The sequence below is a fragment of the Bos grunniens genome, chromosome 5, assembly GCF_055505025.1.
Source record: "Bos grunniens cultivar Pamir isolate PY7600 chromosome 5, Bosgru_T2T1.0, whole genome shotgun sequence".
Taxonomy (NCBI): domain Eukaryota; kingdom Metazoa; phylum Chordata; class Mammalia; order Artiodactyla; family Bovidae; genus Bos; species Bos grunniens.
In genome coordinates, this window is record NC_141169.1 from 18,529,427 (window position 1) to 18,548,793 (window position 19,367).

At 37.7% G+C, this 19,367-nt stretch overlaps 2 long non-coding RNA genes across 3 annotated transcripts in view; one reads left to right on the forward strand and one right to left on the reverse strand.

Annotated features, from left to right (window-relative positions):
* Nucleotides 1–1,205, forward strand: part of LOC147371359 (uncharacterized) — a 42,120-nt gene extending 40,915 nt beyond the window's left edge. Inside the window, exon 3 of the long non-coding RNA XR_015164796.1 lies at nt 618–1,205. This is a non-coding gene — a long non-coding RNA (uncharacterized LOC147371359). The remainder of the gene's footprint in view (nt 1–617) is intronic.
* Nucleotides 127–6,225, reverse strand: LOC147371360 (uncharacterized). 2 transcript variants are annotated; one of them, XR_015164799.1, is made up of 4 exons: nt 5,732–6,225; nt 5,487–5,609; nt 2,776–2,876; nt 127–632 (listed from the first exon to the last, which is right to left on the reverse strand). It is a non-coding gene; the product is annotated as an uncharacterized LOC147371360 (long non-coding RNA). The 2 variants fall into 2 exon arrangements; XR_015164798.1 differs by lacking the exon at nt 127–632 and adding an exon at nt 931–1,058.
* Nucleotides 6,226–19,367: the final 13,142 nt, after the last annotated feature.

Here is a 19,367-nt window from a genome sequence, read left to right on the forward strand (position 1 = left end):
ATGGAGATAGGGTTGTCCCAAAGGAATGGAATGGTAACTTAATAACAACCTTAATCCAAAGTGTCAGTAGAGGAGAAACTGTAAATAGCAACAAGAAATAGCAAATTGTGGGCTTCTCAAGAGCAAAGGGAATAGAGAGCCAAAGAAAATTTTAAAAATCCAAAGAGACTCAGGAAGTTATATTAAGATTGCTCCAGTAAAGCTTTCTTAAAACAGCAATCTCTGGGGCCTGCCTATTGGCATCATTAATATCATCAGTTCAGAAGAGATGCTGTGAAACCCTGTGAAGCCTCCAAAGAGTAAAGAGAAACTGAATGGGTGAATAATACACTGAAAGCACAGTAGTGCTAGGCTTGCTTATAAGGCTGTTTATTCTGCAGCAATTTCATCCAGAGCAAGCTGATCGCTTTTCTAATGCCTTAAACAGCAGGTATCCACAGCCCCAAGGTAAGAAGCATTAAGCATTAACCAACTTGCACACTTGAAACATTGTGGAGGTGGAGCTGGAAGACTTCTCAGGATGCTTTTTCTCCCATTTTTTCTCTTTTTTCTTTTTTTGCCTTCATATCTTAGAAACTGATAGGAATAACATTCCAGTTCAATATCTTCTGTTGCAGAGTTCATCATCCTTCCTGTACAAAGATGAACACTTTTAATATGATTTATGGCCTAAGTGGTGTTGGAGAAGACTCCTGAAATTCCCTTGGACTGCAAGGAGATCCAACCAGTCCATTCTGAAGGAGATCAGCCCTGGGATTTCTTTGGAAGGAATGATGCTAAAGTTGAAACTCCAGTACTTTGGCCACCTCATGCGAAGAGTTGACTCATTGGAAAAGACTCTGATGCTGGGAGGGATTGTGGGCAAGAGGAGAAGGGGATGACAGAGGATGAGATGGCTGGATGGCATCACTGACTCGATGGACATGAGTCTGAGTGAACTCCGGGAGTTGGTGATGGACAGGGAGGCCTGGCGTGCTGCGATTCATGGGGTCACACAGAGTTGGACACTACTGAAGCAACTTAGCAGCAGCAGCAGCATACTCAAAACACTTCTGTTCCTTTTTTTTTTTTTTTAATAGAAACATAAAAGGTGGAAATTAAAGATCAAGACAAAATGGGCTGTGGTCCTCTTACTTTCTCCTTAGAATAATAAATCTTAAGGGGCATTGGCATTAATTCTGTAGATTTTTCCAGAGGAAAATGTGCTGAACTCAAGAATCATAGAGTCAAAATCTTGGTATTAGAAGGGAACCAAAAGGTCATCTAGATCAAGAAGCAGCAAACTTTTCCTGTGAAAGGCCAGATGCTGAATAGTTTAGACTTCGTGGGCCATAGAGTCTCTATAATAATGTTCAGGTCTGCCACGGTAGCATGAAAGCCGTGTTTACAGTACATAAACAAATATACGTTACTATGTTCTAACAAATTGTTATCTACAAATACTGGAGGCCGTATTTTGGAGGCTGGATTTTGCCCATGGGTCAAAGTTTGTGATCCTTGATCTAGACTATTGAGCCATGAGATGGAAAAATAAAATAGAAACTCCTTTCAGTAGGAAAAAAACAAAGAAGTCCTAAATATTTGATCTCTATTGATTATTCATCCTTTTACTTTTTTAAGGTATAATATTCCAACAGTTAAGGACATTTAATCTTAGGTGTACAGCTTGACATATTTACTTAAAATATGCATATGTATATATGAGTATATATATATGTACTTACATATATACATTATATATATATATATATATATCCCTGTAGAATCATACAGATCATGATATAGAACATTTCAACAACCTCAGAAGTTTCTCTTATCTCCCTTCTGAATTAATTACCCACAGAAGTGACCCCCATTCTTACTTTATCAGTGTAAATTAATGCTGCCTATTCTTGAGTGTCATATAAAGGGAATCAGTTTATAATTTGTTGTATGAAATTTCTGTTGCTCAGTACTGTGAGGACTTATTATTTTATAAAATTCTTGCTCTAAAATGTGAAATTTCAAGCATGTTTATTACAGCATTATTTATATCAGTAAATATTCAAGGATAGAGCAATGGTTATATAAGTGTGGTAGATCTTTTTGTGCCCACTGTGTTTATTTATAACTTAAATTATATTGGAATTTACTTGAGCCTCCATCTAACATATTGGCAAAAGGTTTCTTATCACAGTCTTGGAACACCTCCTCTTCCCATCATCTCATATGCCTTCCCCACCATCCAGGAGACATAAGGGCTCATGTAGTACAAAGGAGGGGCAGGCCAGCCATCCTTTCCCTGGCTGGGGAGAGACCCACCGTCTATCGGTCTGCAGGTGCCATCACTTCAGTTAACCCTCCCAACCTAACAGATGTGTGTGCAGAAGGTTTTACCCCAGCCCTGCTGGCCCAAGCCACTGTGAGGTCTCTCCCCTGGTCTATCCAGGTCTTTCTTGCTAAGCTCCTTAAACCTGATCATTTGAAGAAAGCTGATGTACCAGCAACTCCACTCTCTCCAGTTTGGCCAGAAGTGACCCTCATTTAAGGTCCCAAGGTTTGTAATGCTATTTTTAAGGCATTCAGTATTTGCTTCCTCAGCATACTAACCTAGAGGAGAGTTAGGGCTCTAAGAGGCAGTTGAGTGTAGTAGGGAAGAACATGAACTCTGGATCCAAACAGTTCAGATTCAATTTGCAGCCCTTTTATTTACTAGCTGTGTGAACTTTGGTAAAATAGTTAACTAATCTGTGCCTATGTTTTCCTGTGCCAAATAGTAATGATAACATTATTTACCTTACAGTTTGATGTGCATGCATGTGCTTAGTCGTTTAACCATGTCCGATTCTTTGCAACCCAGACTGTAGCCCGCCAGGCTCCTCTGTCCACAGGATTCGCTGGGGTTGATATAGGATTAAATTAATTAATGCACATAAACTACTTGGAATAATAGAATAATGTCTAACACACAGTAAGCTACACTAGAGCAATAAATATTAACTCTGAAATGCACAGTCTTCCTGCTTACCTCTTTTGTGAAATAATCAAGGTATTATTATTCTAGGCCCCATAGTAATAAAACTTAATTTCCCAGGTAGGTTTAGTCAAAGACTCCAAACTGAGCTGATACAGAAATAAAAAGACTAAATGCAAAACTGAGTCTGTTATATGATCTTTAACTTTAAAGTTGTATACATATACATAGAAAACATACCAGAAGGAAGTATGTCTAGATGTTAGTAGTCATCTTGAAACTGTGAGATTACAGATAACTTTAATTCTCTTCCTTATATGTTTTTATAATTTCCAATACAAAAAAAAAGTTTTGATTTTATTGATAGAACTGTATTCACATGTAGCTTATTTAAAATAATATCTAAAACATTGTATATGAATGCTAGAACTTCGTATAGTAGAGCCTTAATCCTGAAGCAACTTGCATATCCAAACCCTTGTTTGCTGGTGTCTGAAAGAAAAATAATATCCCTACTTCAGTTGTTTCTAGAAATTAAAGGACAAGTCACATTAGGAACCCTTTTATATGTAATACGCTATTCAAATATAAGAAATTTCACTGATTGTACCATTAGATTTTAAAAGGCAGATAAGTTAGTATTTTCAGAAACTCAAAATGTTCATTTATATTCAGGCCATTAGGGAAAAAGTGAACAAAACTTCCAGCCAAGAAAGTGATTTAAAAGCTTATATTAAACCACTGTTGCTTCACCTTCTTTGTGAATGATCACAGGAGACTGTTGGCTGGCTTGTACCTGCTCATATGAGAGAAAACCCACACGAATACACTCAGAGTGCTAAGAAGATTCCAGTACTACAAAACCTGATTGAAAATCTGATGTGAGCCAGGCGTTATGATAGTTATTAGGGTTATAAAAATGAATAAAACAGATCATTATCTTAAAAAACTTCACAGTGCAGAAAATTTTGGAGACAATCCTATGCATTTTTATTCTACTTTAATCTAACATTGTATCCACGTTTAATCTATGTAGAATGCATCTTGACTATTGTAGTTCCAATATTGGTTTAACTAGCTGAGAAGTGTAAGCTGTGCTCCGTCCCCTGCCATCTTAGACAAAGACAGAGATACAGCAACAGAGCAGCAGTCATATTCTGCTGGCACAACCCAGCAGCTGCAACAAAAGAGAGAATGTGTTCCCAGTCTCACCGATATCCAGCTCTGTCTTTTATAAACTGGGTGGTTAGTGGTGATAAGACCGAAGAACAACCTCTCTTCGTACTCAAGCCACTGTGAGACAGTGGCATTGTTTCTATTCTCTGCAACAATGAAAAACTAGCAAGTAGCAGACACAAATTCTGAACAGATATTATACTGTTTAAAAACATTGCCCATTCCTGTGTTCTCCCTTTGTTATAACATCTTCAGATGGAACAATCCGAACCTACAGTACCTCACTCTAGGAACACAGTGACCATTTTTCCATGTTGGTGAAAGAAGAGATGTCACAAGACAAAAATCCAAAATGTTTCTTAGTACACAGGCAGGATGTTCCAAGGACCCCTTGGGATCCAGAGGAGGTCACATTCCTGTTATATGTTATAGCTCCATGTAGCTCACTTCAGGACAATCACAAAAATCTGATTCATTTATGTGGTTATTTGGTTTATGTCTTTCGCATCTCCTCAACATTAAGCTTCATAAGAAAAGGGGCCTGTGTTTGTTGGGTTTTTCGGCTTGCCATTTAATCTCCAGTGTCTAGCATAAAGCTTGGCATGTATTTATTTGGAGCCCAGTGATATCTGGTAAATAAATAGGGACAAAAAAATTATTGAAAACTTTCCATATACCAGACAGTGCTGAACAGTCCATATACAGCTGTCCTTTGAGATGGGCACCCTGATATTCTCTGTACACAGGTGATGAAGGGGTGTTGAGACAGAGGCTTAGAAAGGTGGGATCATTTAGCCAAGGTCACATAACTGGAAATGTGCACAGCCAGAGAAGTCCAAAAGTTAGCCTGGCTTACTCTGGACTCACATTTTACCCATTCTGTTCTTTGTTCTTGTTTCCCTTTTAATCTTACTGAATGAATACCTGTTTTCCACTGTAATAGTGCATTAGAGAAAGAAATAATGGTCAAATTATATAAGCAGCTTTCACATTAAGAAGTGATTTCAAGCCGTAGGTTGCTCCTGGGCTAACTATTCTACCTGAACCTTTAATGGACTAAAGTGAATTTTTCAGCTATAAGGGGAGTCTATAATATGTGAAATTTCCTAAAATAATCTGACCACAAATTAGTCAATATAATAACTTTCTGGACTTTTGTTCCACTTTGGAAACAAATTAAAACAGCAATATGTAAAATCACTTGAAATTAGAATTCACAAAGATTAAGTATTTTCAGATGATAACTAAATTATGTAAACATTTTAAAGCAATTATCCTATAGCTGACTCACTCTGATGGGAAATCTGGTCCACTATAACCACAAATTTTAATCTGGTGTAAAATATCTTCTTATTACCTGTCCCATTACCATTAACATGGTTTCCCTTCACCATCATTGTTATAATCAGTATAAACTGGTTCCAGGTTTCCAGTCTGACACATAAGGGGATTAGAAGTTGCCACTCACTCCTGTCAAGAACTAAACAAACAGAAAATATTAACAACTCTTCTTAGATCTGGCAGAAAAGTGAAGTCACAAGGCAAACCACTGCCCCCAAAATCAGAAGGAGAAACAGACAGATATAGAGAATCATGACGTACCAGAATGAAACTCAGCAGCACAAACCTCCTTAGAAATCAGTGCTGGGGTGGGAAAAACTGAACTGCAAATGATGAATTGCTGGAGGCTTGGTGTGGACAATCAGAGAGTTAAAGCCTCCAGCGGGAGTTTTACCTCCAAGAGTCCTACCAAGTCTTCACAGTGACTATCAGAGAAAATGTTACTGGCTGGGAAGAGGAAAACTAACCCAATACACCCGAGTATTCTGTTTGGTTTTTCTTACTATTATTGGAGTATAATTGCTTCACAATATTGTGTTACTTTCTGTCGTACAAAGAAGTGAATCAGAGAGAGAGATATATATATATCCCTCTTGGGCCTCCTTCCCACATCCCTCCCCCGCACCCCACCCCTCTAGGTCATCACAGAGCACCTGGTGTGTTTCCTGTGCTTCACAGCAGGCTCCCATTAGTTATATGTGCTGATCTTCCTATTCCTCCCACCCTCTCCTTCTCCCCTTGCCCACATGTCTGTTCTCTATGTCTGCATCTCTATTCCTGCCCTGGAAATAGGTTCACAAAGCCTTTACTACAATCTAACATGCTGGGGTTTTATCAGAGCCTAACCAATCTGGAGAGAGGGAAATAGTCCACTCAAGCTCCCTTTAGAAACTCCATCTCATCCAAGTTGGGGGAAAAAACTGAAATTCCTAGTCCAAGGACACAGGCTCACAAAAAGATTGAGACCTAATCAAGGGACCACAGAAGGCTTACCCTTCCCCCATACCTTACTGTACATTAGAAAGGCTTTTTTTCCTGCAGTTCCTCTTATGCTGTCTGTCATATCCATTTTTCAACAAAATTTACAAGGCACACTAAAAGGCAGAAAATGTAATTGAAAAGGCTGAACAAGCTTGAAAACCAGAGTCAGCTATAACAGGAATTATCAGACCAGGGATTTTTAAAACTATGATGAGTGTGCTAAAGGCTTTAATGGAAAAAGTAGACAAAATTCAAGAAACAGATGGATAATGTAAGCAGAGATATGGAAATTGTAAGAAAGAATCAAAAAGAAATGTTGGAGATCAAAAACACTGTAACAGAAATAAAGCTCTTGATGGACTCATTAGTAGACTTGAAATGGCTGAAAAAAGAATCTCTCCATGACAGAAAAAGATAAATGTTGCATGATCTCATTTATCTGTGAGGTCTTTCTTTAAAAAAATGAGTTTGTGGATATAGAAAACAAATCTGTGGATGCCTGAGGAGGGGTAAAGGAGATCATTTTGTAATTTCCATTTACAAAATGAATGTATTGAGAGGATTACAGCATGATGACTATAGTTAATAATACTGTATTGATTATTTAAAAGTAGCTTGGATGTTGAAAGGAGAGTGGATCTTGAAAGTTCATCACCAGAAAAAAACACTTCTAAATCCGTATGGTGATAGATGTTAACTGGACCTAACTGGATGTTAACTGGATGATCATTTTGTAATGCGAGTCATTATGTTGTACACCTAAAATTATGGGCTTCCTACGTGGCTCAGTGGTAAAGAATCCTCCTGTCAATGCAGGTAACCCAGGAGACACAGGTTCGATCCCTGGGTCAGGAAGATCCCCTGGAGGAGTAAATGGCACTTTAGTATTCTTGCCTGAAAAATTCCATGGACAGAGGAGGCTGGCAGCTACAGTCCATGGGGTCACAAAGAATCAGACATGACTGAGCAACAGAGCGCACATACACACACACCTAAAATTAATATAGAATGCTGTGTCAATTATGTCTCTGTAAAAGCATAGAAGAATCTCCACATTAAGGATATGACAATAGAAACTTCCAAAACTGAAAATAAAATGGAAAAAAGTAAAAAAAAAAAAAACAAACCAAAAAACAGAACTGAATATCCTAGAAATGTAGGACAACTGAAAATGTGTAAAATATGTATATTAGAATACCAAAAAGGGAGGAAAGGAAAGAAAGAAGGGAGGGAGGAAAAAAGGAAGGGAAGCAGTCTTCGAAGCAATAACTAAGAATTTCCCCCCAATTAATGTCAGATGCCAAACCATTGATCCAGGAAGCTCAGAAAACATCAATCAGAGTAAATGCAAAAAAAAAAGAAAGAAAATTCTATTCCTACTCATGTCATATTCAAACTTTAGAAAATTAAAAATAAAGAAAAATCTTGAAAGAGATCAGAGGAGAAAAACACCTTACGTATAGAGGAGCAAAGATGAAAATTATAGCTGACTTCTCCTGTGAAACCATTCGAGGAAGAAGAGAATGGGTGGAATGTTTAAAGTGTTGAGGAAAAAAAAAAATCACCAACCTAAAATTCTGTATCCCCCCAAAATTATCCTTCACAAATGAAGGACAAATACTTTCTCAGACAAAGAAAAAATGAGGGAATTTGTTACCAGTAGACCTGCCTTATGGGCTCCCCAGGTGATTCAGATGGTAAAGAATCTGCCTGCAATGTAGGAGATCTGGGTTCAATCCTTGGGTCAGGAAGATTCCCTGGAAAAGGGAATGGCTACCCACTCCAGTATTCTTGCCTGGAGAATTCCATAGACAGAAGAGCCTGACAGACTACAGTCATGGGATCACAAAGAGTTGGACACGATGGAACGACCTTCACTCACACACATGCACATAGGCCTGCCTTTTAAATGTTAAAAGAAATTCTTCAGAGAAAGGGAAAGTAATTTAGGTCAGAAACTTAGATCTACATAAAGAAAGGAAGAGCAGAGAAGAATAATTAAATGAAAGTAAAATAAAAACGTTCATTTTACTCATTCTTAATTTAAATAAGTTTTTTCTTAATAATAGCAACAAATATATTGTTGTGTATGCTGATGTATGTATGTGTGTGTTTATGTAAGCCTATCCATAAGTAAAATGAATGACAGCAATGAAAAATGGGACAGAAAGAAGGAATTAGGATTATTTTGTTTTTATAAGGTACTTGTACTATCCATAAAGTAGTATAGTATTATTTGAAAGTAAATTTAGATTCATTGAAAATGTATATTGCAAATTCTAGGGCAACCACTAAAGATCTCACTTTATATATTTATATAATATTAGTGTGCTAAGAAAGGAAAGAACTTAACAAAACTTGGAAGCAACCAAAATGTCCTTTAGTTGGTGAGCAGATAAATAAACCATGGTACATCCAGACAATGGAATGTTATTCAACACGAGAAAGAAATGAATTCTATCCATCCATGAAAAGACACGGGGAAACTTTAAACGCATATTACTAAATAAAAGAAACTGATCTGAAAAGACTACATACTGTATGATTCCAACTATATGACACTCTGAAACATCAGAAAACTGTAGGGACAGTAAAAGGATCAAAGTTTTGAAGGAAGGGATGAACAGGCAGAGCACAGAAGTGTTTTAGAGCAGTGAAACAATTCTATATGACATTGCAGTAGTGGATACACATCATTATATGTTTGTCAAAACTCAGGATGTACAACGCCAAGACTGAATCCTAACGTAAGCTTTGGGTGATAGCAGTGTTTCACTATATGTCATCTGTTACAACAAATGAACCATGCTAGAGTGGGACATGTGTGGGTGGGTAGGAGTGGGCAGGGAATATATGGGAACTCTGTACCTTCTGTTAAATTTGTACTGAATCTAAAACTACCCTAAAAATAAAATTTATTAATTAAAAAAGTATTAAAACCATACCTCATCCTTCAAAAGCTGGGATCTACCTAGCTTTTAACAGGAAGCAAACTAATAAACTAATCTGTAACACTGAATTAACACTGTTAACAGTAACACTGTTCTCTATTGTATTGAACAGTTGGAATACAGGCAGGAGAAAGACAGTCATGAAGTTCCCTATTGCAAAAAGATTATTCAATATTAGCTACAGAGGCAGTTGAGAAAGAGAGCTATCAATGAAGGTGACACAAAGGAACTAGAAGTAAAATAAGAGTCACAAAAAAAGTAATGCAAGTATTCTATAGAAACATGAATAAAAGGTATCATGAAAGATGAGACTGAGTGGCAGCATGGTGACGCTGGAAACAGCAACATAAATACTCCATGCATCCTACTCACTATTTGATGATGGTGAATTTTGACATGTGCCATTTGAGTTCTCTAATCCCTTTACTATATGTGTAATACAAGAATAGTGATAGATGTTCTACTTTCCTGGATTTATGAGCTTTACAACAGAAAAACGGCTAATTCCTTTGACATAGCATTTATCGAGCAGCACTTAAGTCGTTTATGCTGATATCTGTCTAACTGAACCTGAGTTTCTCGGGAGCAGGGATTATGTGTCCTCTTCATCTCTCTAATCACGCCATACAGCATGGCGTCTTCTGTATACTGAGCTTAACACATACTCTCTGGATAACAAGAAGACAGGAGGAAGTGTGGGAGAGAGCGAGGGCAGCAAGAAGCAAGGAAAGGTGCCAGGAAGAGAGAGAACAAGGGACATAGCAAGAGGGGAGGAAGGGAAGTAGGAATTAAGGAAGGATGGGGTGGAGGAAGGAAGCCTGGCCTTAATGATCCAAGAAAGAAGGAGAAACAAAATGTATCAGTACCTAAAGCCCTTAGTCAAAGTCCTAAGGGGAGTGTGATTGAAAGGTGCAAAGGTATGTAATTCATCTCACAGATGAATGAAGTAAGGATAAAACAAGAACTTCAAGTGAATGCAAATAATGAGTTGTAGTTACGTAACTTTATACTCATGTGTGCCTGATTGGCATTAATAGTTTTTTCGTCCATTTGTCCCTTCAGGGCTTGAGGGCAGTAAATTATAATGCATTTGCCCTTTATCCTGTAAAAAAGGTATAAACCATTTATATATTTCCCTATTCCACAGAAAAAATGAGGCAGCAATTTTGACACATAACAAAGCCTTTCTGTGAGCATCATATTGTTAAATACTGTTGTCAAGAAATATACCCTGATTGAATGTATTTTTAGATCTTGATAGCAGTTTGTGCATGCTTGCTAGGTTGCTTCAGTCGTGTCTGACTCTTTGCAACCCCATGGACTATAGCCCGCCAGGCTCCTCTGTCCATGGATTTCTCAGGCAAGAATACTGGAGTGGGTTGTCACACCCTTCTCCAAGGGATCTTCCTGACCCAGGGATCGAACCTGCGGCTCCTGCATTGCAGGCGGATTCTTTACCGGTGAGCCACCGGGAACACTGGCCAACAGCAGTTTCACAGAAGGTCAGGCAATACCAGGAGAAATAGATACTCTATCTGTGTCTCTGTCTCTGTGTCTCTTACACAGACACTACACACACATACACCTTTTCAATTTATTTATCAAAATAACTGAATTTCTCCAAAAAACAATCACCCTCCCTCAAATTTAAATCTAGTATATTATCTTCTGACAGTTTGCGTACCCATATCAGTACCTACTCTGTTTTCTAACACAAATAGATACACCACCTTCTTTATACAAGGCTGTGTGTTCCTTTCTAAAATAAATAAGTATTTGTTTTTTCTCATCCTTTTCAACAAACACTAAAGTTTTACTAGTTTCCCTGGGACTCTGCCCTTTCTACCTTTGTGCACTATTTCTTTTTGTTTTATTTCTTACATCCTCCTTTATTCCCCAGTGGAAGGAAGATTACCACCCCCGACTCAAGCACTCCTGACCTGCTGGGCCCAACAGCTACAGCTGATTTAAGTAGGGCCTCGGGCAGCAGTGTCACCTTCTTAGGAGACATATATACTAAAGTCTGCAGCCTGGCCCTGGAGAGGAATACCAAATCTGAACTGGGACAAGCCGGGCTTCAGTCTTCCCTCTCCTAATGCAATTCATTGCTGCAAGCGTGGTTTCAGCAAGGGATCCAGAGAAAAGTACGCCCCAGAGTGTCCTCCACTCCATCTGTCTTTATGCTTTTATTTATTTTCAGATACTGTAGAAGCCCTCCAGCTACATTATAGCTTCTCTGGATCCCTATAACCTGAAATAAACTATTTTTTTCTTTATCCAATGATAAAGAAAACCTTTCTTCGATGAAAAGGTTATGCTTTGTTTGTTTTCATTTCTGAAGACTCCTGCTGCTAGTATCAGTGAGTTAGAAATAAATGTTCCCAAACTGTCTTATTGGGATTTCTTCCTCCATTCATTTTCTGTTAGTGTGATACTGCTGACCTCTAGTGTACAGAACACCAATGTTTTCTGTAACTTGGTTTTTGTTTAGTATTTTTAAAACTCAGGTTTGGCTCTTCTATTAGTGGTAAGTGTGCGTGTGTGTGTGTGTGTGTGTGTGTGTGTGTGCTAGTTGCTTCAGTCATGTCAGACTCTTCGCAACCCCATGGACTGTATTCCTCCAGGGTCCTCAGACTGTAGGGTTCTCCAGGCAAGAATACTGGAGTGGGTTGCCACGCCTTCCTCCAGGGGATCTTCCTGACCCAGGGATTAAACCTGGTTCTTCTGAATTGCAAGTGGATTCTTTACCATCTGAGCTACCAAGGAAGTCTATTAGTGGAAACATAAAAATTCTAAGTTCACTAATAAGTAAATAATTGCCCTTTAATATAAGTACTGGATCTGAGAATTAAGGCTTGGGAAATTTTTAAAATAGGAATTATTAGAAGAGATATGAACATTTTCAATTTTCATCACAGACATTCCCTCTGAAGCATCTCAAACTGAACATAACTTAAAACCAAACTCCTTCAGTCTCTAGCCTTCCAATTTATTCACACCAAAAATCTTGGCGTTAACCTTACCTCCTTTCTTTCTCTCACCTTACAAGTCCATGATAAATCCAATGGGGTCTGCTGTTGAACACATCACAATCCAGCACTTTTCACCCTCTCCACCACCTCCCTGTCCCAAGCCACAGGCTCCCTCACTGGTATTATGGTGATAACCTTCTAACTGGTCTCTCTGAACCTGCGGCTCTCATCCTACATGGAGTCTGTTAGCTTTAGCAGCCACCGTGCTCCCTTAGGAATGGAAGGCAGGTTGTGGCATTCTGCTGCCCAAAACCTCCAGATGGCCTCCTGGGCTCTCAGAGAAAAGACTAAAGTCTGGAGATAACCACAAACCCCCATCTGACCTGTCTCTACAGCCCACCTCTCTAAGCCCATCATTCACAACACTCCCTCTTTCTCTTTCCAGTCCATCCAGTTGGTTTCTTGGCTATTTCACGAACAAAGGCACTAACCAAGAAGACCTGAAAATTCTCTTCAGCTTGACTAAAATTTCGACAGGGTTCTTCCTGCCTCTAAGCCACTGACATCCCTTTTCTTAAAGGTTTTTTGCACTTTGCAAGTCATCTAAATGAAACCGTGAACTCTCCGGGACCAATTTGTAACAACCAAGAAGAAAGTTAGTGTTTACAAACCTGAACATAGAGGTTGAGAATATACATCCTAGAATCAGAAAGACTTAGGTACAAAATGGAGTGCTGCACTTTTTGGCTGTTGACTTGAACAAGTTACTAAGAAACTGGGAATCACAGCATTCTCATTTTATAAGGTGGAAAGGTAAAATTAGTGCATATTTGAAAGAATATTATGAGAATTAAATTTGATAATGCATGTAATACACTTAGCATATGCCTACTACGAAGTAAGCAATCTATAAAATTTTGCTATTACTGTTGGTGTCATTGCTTTTTTATTTTTGGTCACAACCAACACATAAAGCTTCAGTAAAATATAGCTATGCTAGAGGCAAAATTTATTATTTATTATAATATTATGGATTTTATTATAATTTAATATTCAACTTTAGAAAAATACTGACTTTTAATTATTAAATGTTCTAATCTGTTTTTCTCCTTAAATAATTATTTTATTTCATTTTCTGATAGACTGTAATCTTGTTTAAGACAGAGATTGAGTCTCCTTCCTTTGATTCAGCAAGTCCTTATTTATTGCCTAGTATGTGTGAGCCATCACTTGAGGCTCAGAGAAAGCAATAATAAACTAAACAGTCCTTACCTTCATGATGCTTTTATTCTTAAGGATAAAAACTGGAAATAAACAAACAAACATATGATATACAACATATGTAGTTAATGGGATATCACAAACCTCTTGAATTGGAATGGGTTCAGAACTGGATTAAATTTGATTATTTTAAATTATTTTATTATAACAAAGAGAACATGCAGAGATGTGCTGAAGTGAGTTCTTTCCAGCTCAGGAAAGTCTGTTCAGTTCAGTCACTCAGTCATGTCTGACTCTTTGCAACCCCATGGACTGTAGCACGCCAGGCCTCCCTGTCCATCACCAACTCCCGGAGTTTACTCAAACTCATGTCCATTGAGTCGGTGATGACATCCAACCATCTCATCCTCTGTTGTCCCCTTCTCCTCCCGCCTTCAATCTTTCCCAGCATCAGGGTCTTTTCCAATAAGTTAGTTCTTCGCATCAGATGGCCAAAGTATTGGAGTTTCAGCTTCAGCATCAGTCCTCAGGACAGTCAGTTGTGTCCATTTCTTCCTAATTCTGTATTTGATGACTTCGATTTGGTGGCTTGAAATCAACCATGGTGAGAGCTTTTACACCACAGAAATAGACAAACTGTGGCTGTTTTTGCTAAGGATCAACTGTCAAACATTTATCAGCACACAACTGGACAAAAGCTGATCAAGTGTGGGATCTTAATTTTATGCACTTCTGGAAATAAATAACCCTTAGTATACCACATTAATATATTAACATATATTACTATAATGCTGCTACTGCTGCTAAGTCGCTTCAGTCGTGTCCGACTCTGTGCGCCCCCACAGTCGGCAGCCCACCAGGCTCCCTCGTCCCTGGGATTCTCCAGGCAAGAACATTGGAGTGGGTTGCCATTTCCTTCTCCAATGAATGAATGTGAAAAGTGAAAGTGAAGTCATTCAGTCGTGTCCGACTCTTAGCAACCCCATGGACTGTAGCCTACCAGGCTCCCTCCATGGGATTTTCCAGGCAAGAGCACTGGAGTAGGGTGCCATTGCCTTCTCTGATATTACTATAATAGCAAGTTAATATATTGTTTCAGAGAGTCACATTTACAAATTATACAGCACAATGCTAGTCTGAAGATGATTCAGAAGTATATATACTTACATCAATAGAACTATTTTTTCCCAATAATAAATAGGCATTCTTGATTATTCAGGCCCATGCAAGAAGCATAATGTAGATAAACCATAAAATCAACCAACTAACAAATGTTCTCTCTAAAAATTTAAATAACCTTTTTAATAAAACAATTTTATTTTGAATAAGAATTCATGTAGTATGATGAAAGCAATTTCACATCCTTTAAATATAACCCATATGGAGGGAAAAAAGAAGCTTTTGTATGTCAGGAGGAGGCAAATGAAATCATTTTCCTGTGGAAAATCTCAAGAAAATCACTTAATTGACTCTAGTGGCCCTACTGGTAAAAAAAAAAAAAAAAAAAAAAAACTTGTCTGCAAATGCAGGAGACTTAAGGGACATGGATTTGATCCCTGGGTCAGGAAGATCCCTTGGAGAAGCTTGTGGCAACCCACTCCAGTATTCTTGCCTGGACAGTCCCATGGACAAGGAGCCTGGCGGGCTACAGTCCACAGGGTTGCACAAAGTCTGAAGCAACTTAGCACAGCATAGCACATGCAGTCACAGTGCCCTAGGCTAGAAATTTTCTAGCACTGCATGCCTGGAGGGTATAAATTATTAAATCATAATTTTAAAAAGGAAAATAAAAAAGAATCTTTTAAAATTCTCCTACAACTTAAGACTTACTTAATTTTTAATGGTATAATGTATCAAATTTATTTCCTTCTTATTTTGTTTTGTATATGTGTGTGTGTATATATATATATTAAAATTGAGCAGTTTCTGAATCAAAAATATAAAAAAGGGAAACATTTGCTCATCTTTTAGTCACCAGGAGACTTCAGGAAAGGAGCTAGTGAGTCTGAGAATTATCAATCTGTTCTCAAAAACAACTTCAAACTGTATTTCTGCCTATTCTCCAGTAGAAATATACAGATTTTATTATATTCGGTTGTTGTTCAATATCAGGCAAAGAAGACATCAGGTTAAGTCCTGAGAGTATGGCCACATTATTTCTATTATTGATCAACAAGTAGTGATAATCTGTCAGATAACTTCCAATAATAATAAATGAGTATCATTTGTTGAAAACCTCCTCTGCCTGCATGATAAGTTGCTTCACTTGTGTTCAACTCTTCATGACTCTACAGACTGTAGCCCACCAGGCTCCTTTGTCTGTGGGATTCTCCAGGCAAGAATACTGGAGTGGATTGCCACGCCCTCCTCCAGGGGATCTTCCTGACTCGAGGATCGAACCTGCGTCTTATGTCTCCTGCTTTAGCAGGTAGGTTCTTCACCACTAGCACCACCTGGGAAGCCCTGAAAATCTCCTCTATCCCAGACGCAACTCGTGGCATTTCACGTATTATCTCTAATGCCCAAAACAACCCTATCAGAAAGGTGTTATTACTACAAGTGAGGGAATTTATGCACAAAGAGACTAAATATTTTCTCCCAGGTCAAACAACTAGCAAAAGGCAAAGCCAGGAGCCTAAAAATGTCCCCTGGTTCCAAAGCCCATGTGAATGTATTGAACTCATTGGCAATTACCTACTCTCCTTGATAATCACCCTTAATTTGTTCTACAGCAGTCTTTCCCTGGGGGGAAGAACATAAATATCAAGTTGGCAATAGGGGCAATTATCTCCACAAACACTGCCTTCCAAAGCCAACCCAAAGCAGATTGAATTGTAATGAAAATTCTCCCAGCCTTACTGTGGATGATCGGTTTTGATTAGCTTTCAAATGGTACAAATTGTCCTTCTGAGTTTTTTCAGGAGGAAAGTAGAAGTTGTGGTTTTTATTTTTTCAGGCAGTTTAGTCTCCAGTTTGTGACAAAATAATTGTAAGGAAAAAAATTGATTTCCAGGTCAAACAGCAGCCTCTGGTAAAAGGGTCTGGAAATTATTTTCGAAAGAAAGGCTGTCTATAGAAAACTGTCTTTAAAGATTGCATAGATATATCCTAAGATTAGAATGGAAAACAAGCTATTTGGATCCCTCAAGTAAATCTAAGAGAATTTAGGTTAAAATGTATAATAGTCATATTATAAGGTAAGAAGTTATCTACATCAAAGGAATAAAGAGTTTTAAATAAGAAGAGAAGTAAAACACAGCCTCTTGGGTGATAAATGCAAGAGTACTGATGCCTAGTTTTTATAAACGTGCCCTTGTTTATTTGGAAAGTATACCTAGCGTGTTCTTGCAGCTTTAGGAGTTGAACATGCTTGCCTTTTCCTCTTCCTGCCTTCCTTCCTTTACCCAAATATTGGCAAGCATAGCAGTAAATAGAAGCTTAACAAACTTTTCATTCAGTGGTACATTCTAAATATTCTTAGATTCATGTATTCATTCAACAAGTAGTTTTTGCAGAGTTTAAATTTTGCCTGTGACATTGTATTTGAGTCATTTGAAATTTATTTTCTGTGTAAGATTAGGGATTCATTGTCTTTTTTTTTTTTTCTTTAGGGATACTCAATTTCCCAAAACATTTATTTAATAACCTCTTCTTCTTCAACTGATCTACAGGACCATTTTTGCCATATATCAGATTGACATAGATATGTAGGTTGGTTTTCTAGGTTCTCTATTCTCTTTAATTTTGCCTCAAATATCATAATAATGTCAACATTATTCTGTTTCAGGTATAAAATATAGTTTTATAATATTAGAAAGCTTTAGAGAAAATCTAAATATATGACAGGCAAAGCCCCAAACTTTATTTTTCTCAGATGGTAGTATCTTGGTTATTCTTAAGGCTTTGGAATTTCATATTAATTTCAGAATAAGCTTGTCAAGTTTCATGAAAAAACCTGTTAGAATTTTGGTTCACATGATATCATGACTAGATCAAATTTGTAGACAATTGACATTTTTTAATATATTGTGTTTGTTTATCCATGATCCTGGTCTAGAATGTTATTTCTTAGGTGTTATTAATAAGTTTCATTAATGTTTTATAGACTTATGCACAAAATTTTTGCCCATTCATGAATCAATTATTTAAACTAATCTCTTTCTCTTTTCTATACACACACACACAGCCTATTGGTTATGTTTCTTTAGAAAATCCTAATCAAAATTATGGTCTAAGAGTGGCTGTATGGGAACATAAGGATGAGTTTTCTGGATTGTTCCTGGGTTTTCTGCCCTTGGATCTCTAATCTGATTAGTTTTGAAGACATTGATTATTCTGTTTCTAGCAATAAAGCATTGCTAGCTCATAATGTGATGTGGCAATAGAAATATGCACAAATATCGCCATTGGATACCCATTATCAAACACCTAGGTAGGGCAAGGATCCATGTGACTGTGTATATGATACTTTCAAACATTTTTGTCACGCTAACAAATATGAGACTGGCTGATTGCTCCTAATATCACTGAACAAAAGAAAAAAAAAATGAGCTCAGGAATTTGGATATTTAAAGACAAACAAAAATGAACACGGAGTAGTTATATTAAGGGTTAAATCACAACCCACTGCAGTTGCTCACTGACACAGCATGCCCTGAGAGGAATTCAGGATGGAAAAAACAGGATGAGACATGCTGAGCTTTGGAATAAACAGGCCACTGGATAAACATCTCAGGAAGAACTTCAATAATCCCAGATTTGTGCATCTTTCCATACATAGGAAAGCTCTAAAATCATTGTGAGATAACTGTTCTTCGTGATTAGCAGTAATCTTTTACTAAGATTTGATATATATATGCTTGATTACATTTTTCCTAGCCAAAAAATTCACATATGTATGTATTGGCTTCTCCTCTACTTCTTCAGAGCTGGTTACTCAGAGGTACTGAGAAGCTATCTCCCCAGTGATAATCCACAAATAAGATCCTGAATAAAACTTAAACTCACAACTGTCATGTGCATTTTTCTTTACACTTACAAATGCAAATGTGTCATGCATTTATGTAAATTTTTAATTTACATAAATGTAATTCCTAGCTCATACATCAATAAATGACCAGAAAAGTTCTATGTCTGCCCTGAATGAATGTTCTCTATTGCTCATAGGTACACTGTTGAGAGTGCTGGAAAACAGACCCAAAATTTCATCCTAAAGTGACTGAATTGTTATAATGATTGAATTAATACAGTGCAAATTGAGTTCCCAGGCTCATAGGTTACAATGATGGCATTGATTGGGAAGGAACATAATCCTGAAAATTGAAATAGGAATATGTAGGAAGACTCTGATGAAGCTGGGAACATGGAGCCCCTAAATTTTGATATCTTCTTTGCCAGTAGAAGTAGTCTCTCTACCCCACAGTAGAAGCAGCCTTTCCACCCCCATCTGAAATTAACCTTGAGATAGCTGCCATGCCAGATATGCTGATTCCCTCAGGATCCACCCCCTGAACACCTCTTTGCTACCCATCTATAACTAGACCCAAGTCCCAAGAGGCTCCTAAAGTACATGTGTGGCACTTGAAGATGTACGCTACACGTTACAGTAACTACTTGAGTTTTCTAATTTATACAGGCAAAAACTGAGGGAATTCATGTGGGAATGAATATTAAAGATACAGAATAATCATGGAAAGAACAGAAAGTTAGATCAAGCCTAATTTGTTCAATCTCTCCCACTAAGCAGAGATTTTGCACTCGGTTGCAGCTCAG